Source organism: Orbicella franksi, chromosome 12, assembly GCF_964199315.1.
Source record: "Orbicella franksi chromosome 12, jaOrbFran1.1, whole genome shotgun sequence".
Lineage (NCBI taxonomy): Eukaryota > Metazoa > Cnidaria > Anthozoa > Scleractinia > Merulinidae > Orbicella > Orbicella franksi.
The window spans coordinates 10873701-10884636 of NC_138156.1; the positions used below are offsets into that span (position 1 = coordinate 10873701).

Sequence of the window (10936 nt, forward strand, 5' to 3'; positions counted from 1 at the left end):
GGAAAATAAAAAGCATGTTGTGCAAAAGGATATTTTTCTGCGAGTAACACTGTCAATCGACCGAATTTATAATTTTACAATTGGATGCTAGTAGAACTGGTAACAGGGAACAGGAAACCGGGAACAAGTGTCTGGGAACAAGTGTACAGTGGTAATCCACCTAAGAATTCAACATGGCGAACAAAGGAAAAGAAAAGGGAACAATTTGGGGAAATGTGAGGAAGTGTTTTTACGGTTGTAAACGTGAGTTTCTACCGGCTGTGTTTTAACAGATCTTTAACAGCACGAGAAGAACATTTGAAGAAGAAACACTTTGATGCTGAAGAAATCCTAACCATCACGTTACATTATACAACTGACAAAGGACACATAAATTATGACATACTTGTTCATGCTCTTATTCACTCATGCCCATTCTTGTACGTGCATTGTTGTTCATTTTATACTTAAATTAGCACGTTATCACAGGCTGTGCCCCCAGATTATGTGCCCAGTACATTCTTGTTAGAGAGAGGCGCGGTGGCCTCATGGTTAGTGCACTCGTCTCCGGATTGAGCGGTCCGGGTTCGAGCCCTGGCCGGGGACATTGTGTTGTGTACTTGGGCAAGACACTTTACTCTCACAGTGCCTCTCTCCACCCAGGTGTATAAATGGGTACCGGCAAACTTAATGCTGGGGGTAACCCTGCGATGGACTAGCATCCCATCCAGGAGGGAGTAGAAATACTCCTAGTCGCTTCATGCTACAGAAACCGGGATAAGCTCCGGTCTGGTGGGCCACTTGGCTCGTATGCAGACTTTTACGTTCTTGTTAGAGTAGAGTCCGATTGGCATTGTGATAAACGAAGCCTGAAATGGTGCCTGGGGGAAAAATTGAATCAGTATTATCACAAGCTACATCCTCAATGGATCAGGCCACAGTGGTTCTTAAATACAATTTCAAGCCATCATAATCTACTCACATCTTCTCATTTTGTGTGTGAGCTGTCGTATCAATTTAAAAATAGCAACATGCAATAGGATGCCGACGAGGAGCATACATGACCATCTTTGAACGTGGGTCGACCGCTGTCTTCACATTCGGCAACTAGCATGGCGGCCTTTCGGAGATCGGCAAGTCAGCTGGCAAATCAGGTGAGCAACAGATAAATAACCTATGGCCTAGCTGCTTTGTTAAAGACAAACTATATGAAGAAACGAGCAAGGAATATCCCACAATAATGCTAATGTTGGTGAAAGATGACCACAAAAAAACAACTGCGTGACACTCAGTATGTTTTCAGATGACATGTTGTCACATATCAGACATTTTGTACCCAGTCAGCAGTCTGCATTTTATACTGACCTGTTGGGAAAAGATGTGATAATACCAATTTGACTTCCTGCCCAGGCATTATTTTATGTTTTGTTGAACCCAGTACTATGTTGGACTCTGGGGCACATCGGTAGAAACCCACGTTTACAACTGTAACACTTCCTCACATTTCTGTTCCCTTTTCTTTTCCTTTATCCGCCACAGAGGTCCGCCATGTTGAATGCTCAGGCAGGTTACCACTGTTCACTTGTTCCCAGACTCCTGTTCACCGTTCCCCATTACCAGTTTTACTAACATCCTTTTACAATCTGTCGCCCGCTTTACCACAGCACTGAGTGGCAAACAAGAGAACTGGGTGCCCAGCCAGGCAACCAGTATTTTTCTTAAGTCGCCTCAGGTGACTGGGCGCCATTAGAGTACAGCCTTGTAAGCCCACCCAAAACCCCTTATATTGTTATATAAGCCTAGGGATTTAAAAGGTATGCACTTATAGATATTTTGTTCTAAAGAAAATGATATTACAAGGTGAAGGAGAGCAAGGGGTTTCCTGAAACATATAATTATATAACTTTGATGTTATCAATAAAATGAGATATAGTGCTGTAGTTGTAACATATTTCATGTAATTGATACAGGTGCATGTACCTAATCCGTCTTACTCTCTTAATTAAAACTCATTGATTAAATAAACATTACAGTTTACACCTTACTGTCTTATTGCCTTATTGTTGGGTCTTAGTTCCTGTAATTACTGAAAATTATGTGAAAATACTTGGTTATAAGACGCACCAAAAAGTTGAGAGTTAACAAAAGGATGTGATGAATCTGAGAACAATTATCCTTACACAATTGACATGTGAACTCTTTTTGTCAACGTAAACAAAAGGGAAAAAGTCAGACATTTAATGACATACGTAAAAACAAAAGCTAAAAGTGCACACCTGTAATAATAAACATACATGTACAGCGCATACATGTTTATTTGAACCTTCCTGCTCAGGAAACATGCCTCTATTTACAAAAGTACTTAATAAATATTCAATGATCCAAATGTGTCCTATAAAAACATCAATCACCTGACTACATCCTCCTTCATTGAAGCCAGCGAAATAACAAACAAGGCAGCTGGAGTTTTCATTTTAATATTTTAGAGACTAATGGCTTTCTGTCAAGGAATGTATATTTAAAAATTATGTTTTGTAACATTAGAACTTAAAACCAACTGTTCATAGCAAAATTGTCATCTAGCATTCCATGAAATGTAGCTAATTATAACTAAACAAAAGAAAGTTTCTAAGTTTCTAGCAATTGTTATTACATTGTAACTGTACAATATAGTACTATCATATAATGTAAACAAGACTCTTGTAGCCTTGCTGATCGTGTACCACATTATTGTAGCTCTGTTCTAAAATCCAGTAGTTGATCAACAGGTAAATTCAGCCACCATTGATGATGTCATGAATAAACAATAGTTCTTATAGTAAAAAATGTATTTTAGTAGTTGTTCTCTTCCTTGGATTAAGTTCTTCAGTGTTAGTGTTTGTCAATCATTATTGTCATTTTTTCCTGGGCATCATTGCTAACGTGCTGATTACATAAAAAATATTCGACTACATGACTAGCCAACTTGAAACCCAATTTGTAGTCGCCAGTTGCAGTGTCAGGTTGAATAAATTGTAACTGCAGATAATTCTGAAAGTCTCCATGGTCACCTGGTCCAAAATACTATCGTTTTTGATATAATCTTGACCATATTAATCTTATGGAAACATTATTGTAGACAACACAGTATCTACTCCATTGCTTTCACCATTAAGTTCAATGTTAAAATGCCATTTTCTTGTAACATGTAGTATTTCTTTGCTATGTTATTCCACTCAAATTAGAACTAGCTTGTTGAGGTGTCCAACTCCATTCTCGCTTATAAGACAAACATCTTCAGGATCAAGCTGACAATTTATGTGATTGTTCCAATTTTGAAGAGGTAATATGATGCTATTCAACAATTCATCTTTTCAACAACATACAGTACATCTCTGAAAGAAAAACAAAGACTTATTAACAACAAATGGTATAATTTACTTTTAACAACAAGTGCATTACTACATTGTATAAGGAATTATAAAAATTATTTTCAACCAGATCAGATATTCCAAAAAGGGAAACGCCATTCTTCTTTACTTTGAAAAGCCTTTCAAACAGACAGCAGTTATTTTTTACTTCATAGGCACTTTAACAATAAAGTCATTAACTGTACAATTATTGTTTTTTTTTTTTTTCAACGAACATAATATTAACAAGAATCAGGTTTCTGACATGGAATACTTCTGGTGCTAAATCTTGCTATCTTCTTATAATAAAGTTTGGAGTAATGCTACTTACCTTCAATTATGACATTTCTTCCAATTTTCTCTCATGTCTCTGTGAACACAGCTTGCTTATTCCAGTATACATATATCAGACCAGGAACAACACCAACAGACTAATTCTCTTCTCTAAAAAGAAAATAAGGCAGAATACAGTAAACATTGTAAAGACCCATTTCACCATCAATTGTGGAATTTCAAATGTAATGCATCATTCAGTTAACTATGGCTACACAGCATTAAACAGTAAGACAGCGACACGATAATACAAGTAAATAACATTTCACAACGTTTATGTTGCATACTTCTTAGAAAACAGTCCTAAGAAAATACGCACGCTGATTGGTTAAATCTCACGTGTCTATTAAACAATTAGATTATGAGCTCGAGTTCTATGGTATGATAATTGACGAGGACGCAGCCCGAGTCAACTATCATGCATAGAAATCTCGAGCTCATAATCTAAATGTTTTAGTATAAATCTACTACTCGTTCAAAATGTTATCTAAATCCTCTTCACGGACACTTTGAAAAAGCCATGAAGCGACCGTCATTTTGTTAACAAGCGCACACTGCTACGCTACTTACTATCTATCACAGAATAGATAGTGAGCAGTATAGTCAATCAAAGAACGACATTCATGATAGAACCTCAGTAGATTTATACTAAAACTCGATAGAATGACGGTACATGTTTTCTATTTCTTAAGAAGAATAAAAAATACCTGCTTACCTTAAATTAAGACACTGATGACTTAAATGATCCCCTCTCCCCTAATGGGAAACTGGATGGGGAAAAGGGGGAAAATACCAATTACTTCCGACTTAAATTTCACAATAATTACCCCAATACCCCTCCATAATTTTTTTTACTGATGTAATTCCCTATTGACACCTATCCAGACTGCTTTGTGGTCACTATAATATGTCTCTAGTGTACCAACATCTATATAATTCCGTCCAATGTTAGTGTAAATATGATCAATAATAGTTCTATTACAAGTCGTGTAGTCATTGACTACTTGACAATAACCATATTCTGAAACCATTAAGTTATATAAACCACTCATTTGTTGCTTATTCAGCCAATTAACATTGAAATCCCCGATTATAATATGAAATTGCTTAGAACATAAAGTGCTGGAATGTAAGTGCCTCAACGCCTCATAAAGTTGTCTTACAGGAACACTGGGCGATCTGTAAACTCCAGCAATTATAACATGTGGTAGACACTCCAATTCTGTGACTGTAATTTCTACACCAAAAGCATTCTGGCATTTAGGATATCCTACTTTACATGAAAGACAACAGTAAATGGCAGTCCCATGAAATGGCCTTTGATTTGACAAAGTCATTGCCTCGTCATTTCTAAAAAGTGTGTATTTCTCAATTTCAAATTCTTGAATTCTATCTAAAACACTCAGTCTTGTCTCTGAGAAAACAGCAACATCTGGTGAATAAAACCCCAAATAACGCTTGACATCCAAAAAGTGTTTATGTAGTGACCTCGCATTTAAAAACATTATTTTCACAAAACTTTCATCTTGTTGGTTTATTGATTGTAAACGTGGCTTAAGATAAGCACTTGTTCTTAACCTATTCATCTCTTCTTCAACTTTACTACTGACACAAATTTTCTCTTCATTCAAATTTGTTATATACAATCCCTCAAGTGTTGTAACTCTACTTAATGCTACGTAATGAATATGTGGAATTTTTCGACTTGCTTCAAGATTAACCACTACTTCTCTTTCTGTGTCTCCTTATGCTCTATGAATGGTTTTTGCAGCTGACAATCTTAGTGGGAATTGCTTCCTCACTATTTTGCAACTACTCGATTTACCAATACAAAATTGTGCGGTTGTAGGCATAATTGGAGTCCAGGATCTATCAATATTACTTGTATACAATTGGCTGTTCTCATTTCTTGTTTTCTGTCCAACATGATCGTGATCAAATTTCACCCAGATTATTCCTTGCGGTTGTGGGGGGTTGTACAATTCCACATATTTCACTACGCTTCCAGCTCCATTTGTTAATCCATCATCCAGTCTGGTATTGACAGCAATTTCAGCTCTCTGATTTATTGCAATACATAATTCTGAAGCCAATTGCATTGTTTTTCTAGGATCATTAGGAATTCTGCTAAGCAAAGTTTCTTTCATCTGTTCAGACTGTGCACCGATTACAAAATCAGATGCAATTATTAAGAACTTTTCCTCATGAGAAGCATTGTATACCTTTTTGTTAAAATACTCTACTTTCTTATTTTGATAGAATAGATGAGGGGCATGATGAGGATAATTCGGATCATTTTCACAAATTAATCTCTGCTTGAGAATTCTAATGTCTTCTTCTGTATGTTTTCCTTCTCTTAATCTGTTAAGAATCTCAGCAAATAGACGACTCTCCCTTTGTCTCATAATTTGACAAAGCTCATACATAGCAAAATGTTTCTTCCACAAGTTTGTTGCTAATGCACCATAAGAACCTTTTAATGTTTCAAAAACGTAACCATCAAAAACTGGCTGTAATTGAAAAAGATCTCCAATAGCAATTATGCTGACCCCTCCAAAATCACTATCCACTCCTTTGATTTCTTGTAGTCTTTTGTTTAACTGAACGTTAAACATAGAATTTCCGACCATAGAAATTTCGTCGACAAAGATTACTTTCAAACCTCCTAGCTTATTACGCAATGAATTTAGCGTACTAGAATCTAATCTTTGATAACTGTACAATGAACGATTTGCAGGTACAGACAATGCACTATGAATTGTACAACCACGGATATTAAATGCTGCTTTTCCTGTTGGCGCGAGAATAAGAGCTTTTATTTGTTGAAAATCATCACCTACATTTGTATTTAAACACTTAACTGCTGCTTGGTACAGTGCTTTTGTTACGTGAGATTTCCCAACTCCTCCACCGCCACTGAGAAAGTAATAAAAAGCAATATCACTTGTCCTAAGAAGATGCAGAATATGATAGAAAAAAACTAATTGTTCGTTATTCAGAGAACGTACAGCTTGGCGATATTCATCATCAGATATTTCATTGCAAATTGTGTCCTGATCCACAACTGAACAAGAAGGAATTCCAAGATCATCAGAAAGATCATAGTTTTGATCACCATTATCTAAATCATGACCAGTTTCCCGTATGCTATGAGAGCTATCAATTAATTCTCTATGTTGTGTGTTAGGTGCCATTAAATCCCACATGTTATTGTCATCAGTGTCTGTCATATTAAGCATTGCTTCATCAATTTGGGAACTATACGGGCAATATTCTGCTAGTTGGCTATTAATCTGTTCACTAATTTCACGGCATCTCTGTTCAAATGGCCTAAAACTTTCAATATCACGTCCTTCGTCTCTCCACGGACTGAAAAGAAACAACAACTCTCTAAAGTACTTTTCCGCATCAACTTCTTTATTGAACCATACACTTCTGATGACCCTACATTTTGCTCGCTTTTTGATGACTTTACTTCGCGTTTTCAATTTAGTTGACTCATCACTTCGACTCTCATAATCATCTTCAAGATTATCTTCGTCTTGTGTTTCCAGTAGCAATCCATCGTTGTCTTCTTTACAGGACTTTTGATGAATATTTTTACCATAACTCTTCATATCATGCCATGCAGCCCAATCCGCTAGAGTTACATTCTCCAAACTATGCGGCCTTTCAATATACCTTTTAATGAGACTACCAGTTTCTATTTCCTCTGACTCATCCTCCATTTCTTTGATTTGATCAAGTGATTTCAAAAGTTGGATTCGTTCATCTGGTGGAGAACTTGGAATAAACACAACTTCACGTGACGATCGTCTCATAGGCAATTGCAAAGCAAGATAAACAGCTTCCTGTGCAGAAATTTCAACGGCATTAAGAAACTTATTTCCAATATCTCTTACTTGCTGCTTAACACTAGAGTTCCCACTTTTGGCCTCCTCGCACGCAACCCTTAGAAGTTCACTCATACCTCGTTGAGCTTTAGATATATAAGAAACAATATACATAGCACAAGCATACACATCTAAAACATACTGAATATCCATATTTGCTCTCCATGCTAGAAGACATGATTTGTTATAGTGATTTATTCTTAACTCATTAGGATTTCTCTTCAAAAAAATTGTTGCTGTCACTAGTGATGCTCGTATAGCAAGGATATAGTTTTCTTCAGAAACACCTAATTTTTCAAGTAAATCATCAAATGATATGTCCTCTCCATCTTTCATATCATTAAGTTTCTCATGAAGTTTTCGAAATTCTTCTTTATGCTTTTCTTTTTCACTGGCAGCAATATCATCTTCTAATGGATATAAAATAACTGTATTACGCATAGGTGGTTGTGGAAAGTTGAATCTACACACCATTCGGTTTTTCTTCTTGCATGTTTGGGAATGACTGTGATACTGCCGTATTACTAACTCGGACAAAGTAACGTCATTTGCTGCTTTACTACATGTTGTAACCTGATTAATGAAGTCAACAACCTCTTCATCTGATTGCACACCAAATCGAGGAGCACCTTTAATCCACAGAAGCATATGTATATGAGGCGAACCACGTTGCTGGAATTCAACTCGGTAAAACCAGTCTTCGATGTTTCCTAAGGGCGATAAATTACTTGACAGAAATTTTAAGAAAAACTGCTGAAATTGGTAATCGAAGTGTCGTGCACAAGTAACTGGGTCACTCTGAATAAGCCTCGTCTTTTCTTCCCAGGTGAAATTGCCTAACTCCTCGTCATTATACTCTTTTTTATCAATCAATTTCCCAAGGATTCTAAGAAGGTGCTTCCACTTAGTCTCTGCTGCAGAAAAACTACAGAAAAGTGTGGCCGGCCCCAGTTGCCTAATCATTGCAAATAAATCCTTCTTAGCCTTCTCAAAATACGGAGGGGACCCCCTTAGTGCTCTTAAAAATCTATACCCATCATCTGAATAACATAACTTCTCTAGTGCTCCATCCTTTTTTAAATCTCCAGCAGTTATTTTTTGGCCTTTAGTTTTGTGTTTACGAAGGGCAACTTGCGACTTAGCCAATAGAATTTTCATCTGTAATTTTTTTACTTTAAAAAATAGGTTTTCAATGCACATACTAGCTCTTCTATCAGACCGTCTCAGTTCAGATTTACAAATATCACTGTAATATACTGGAACATCTCGTGCACTATTTTCAGCTCTTGCCTCACCACAAAATATACCTGGATATGCTAATTCCTCACAATTCTTGTCTTTGAAAATACTCAGTGGTTTGTTACCTTCACCAGGTGCAAATGAAAAAACGGACTGGGAATGTTCATCATCTTCTATAAACTCTGGCGATATCAACATTGTATCCAACGCACCAGCGCACTCTTCAGTATCATCATTTTCATTCCATGTATCATTCCCCGCTACGTAAGATTCGCTTACTGTGGAATTTTCATCACATAATAATCGTTTATCTCCACAAACTCCCATATGTACACTAGCAGGTACTGCAACAGAAATCAAAATCGGGACACTATTTCTACCCATATACCCATTTTTGTGCACTTCTACCAACAGAACATTGCTTGGCTCTAGAATTCTATGAATCAATATCTTTTCAGAATCACTTTCAACTGGTAAACGATGTTCCCGAACAAATTGCTCCGAAGCAATATCATGTATAACCGTCATATGATATCTAATGGATTCCTCTTGATTTTCACAATGGTTACAAATAAAACAAAAATATAAATGCTCAACCTCTTGATCAGGATGCTGTTTTATAACACTACATCGATATGAATCAGTACAATCCTCGGTATCATAACCTGCTTTATGTACCATAACCATATGGTCATTTAAATCATAAAATGTACTTGAACATTGGTGACATTCAAGACAAAAATACAAGTACGTTCTTGGTACTGGTTCACTAGGACTAACTGACATATCTGAATCCTTGCAGTATGATGTAGAAGACATCTCATGATTTAACTCCCTTACCTCTACTTGACGATGACGTTTCTCTATATTAACCCACTCTTTATTCAGCGCTATCTTCTCTTGTTTAAAGAGAGAACCATTCTCTATTAACCATTGTGCCGCTTCAAACACTTTATCTGGTCTAATATTTTGTGACAAAATGTAACTTTTGTATTTTAACTTTCTCTTAAGCTGCACTTTAATTGTTCCTTCTTGTTCACCCAGTCTAGGCAACACACTCACTGTGTTCACAACATTAGCTGGAACATTTACAACATTACCACAAATTTTCATTTGCTTTCCGCGTGGTGCTTCATGTAACTTTTCAAACACTAATCGTGGCGACACTAATCTCCATTCCAACTCTGTTAGATCAAGATTTTCTGGTTTGTACGGAAATGCCATTTTGTTGGCTACAGCACACCTTGGAATCTTATTTTTTCTTAAGTTCGCCAAACACGTCCTGCAAATCCACTTTATATCTAATTCATTACTTGAAGCTGCTTTAATACATTTTCTAATGGCACCATTTTCAAAATTAGACAGTACTCCAGCCTTGTGTACACTATGTTTGTACCACAACTGATCACAACAAATGCACACAAATGTCGGCCCCTCTGCAATGACCTGGTGGAATTTTGAAATTAATTCACCTATTGAGCCGTCCTTAGTTTCACTTTTTCTCTGTTTCTTTCTTTTAAGCCTCGCAACTCTATCAACTTCTGTCTCACTTTTTCTCTTACGCTCCATCCTCTTTCTTATAGTTTCCAATCTAAGTAATCTTCTCTCTCCCTTTTTTTCACTACTTCTTTTAACTTGCATACTTCTCCTTACTTTGAGTAATCTAGACGTTCTTTGCTCCACTGTTTCCTGTGTTTTCCTTAGCTGAAAACTGTCTTTCTTTCTTTTTAATCTAACCTCCCTTTCTTCAACTGTTTCCTGTTGTTTTCTTTGCTTAAGACTATCTCTTCTCTTTTTTAATATTGTTTCCCTTTTTGCAACCGTTTCTTGATTTTTCCTTTGTTTAAAACCCTCTTTCCATTTCTTTAATCTAACCTCCCTTTCCTCAAATGTTTCCTGTCGTTTTATCTGCGTAAAACTATCTCTTCTCTTTTTTAATCTCGTCTCTCTTTGTTCAACCGTTTCCTGATTTTTCCTCTGCTGAAAACCCTCTTTCAATTTCTTTAATCTAACCTCCCTTTGCTCAGCTGTTTCTTGATTTTTTCTTTGCTGAAAACCCTCTTTCAATTTCTTTAATCTAACCTCCCTTTTCTCAACTGTTTC

The 10936-nt window shown here is 36.5% G+C and overlaps 1 pseudogene; it reads right to left on the bottom strand.

Moving 5' to 3' along the window:
- Nucleotides 1-1707: 1707 nt before the first annotated feature.
- LOC145464349 (uncharacterized) lies at nucleotides 1708-10936 on the bottom strand (annotated as a pseudogene).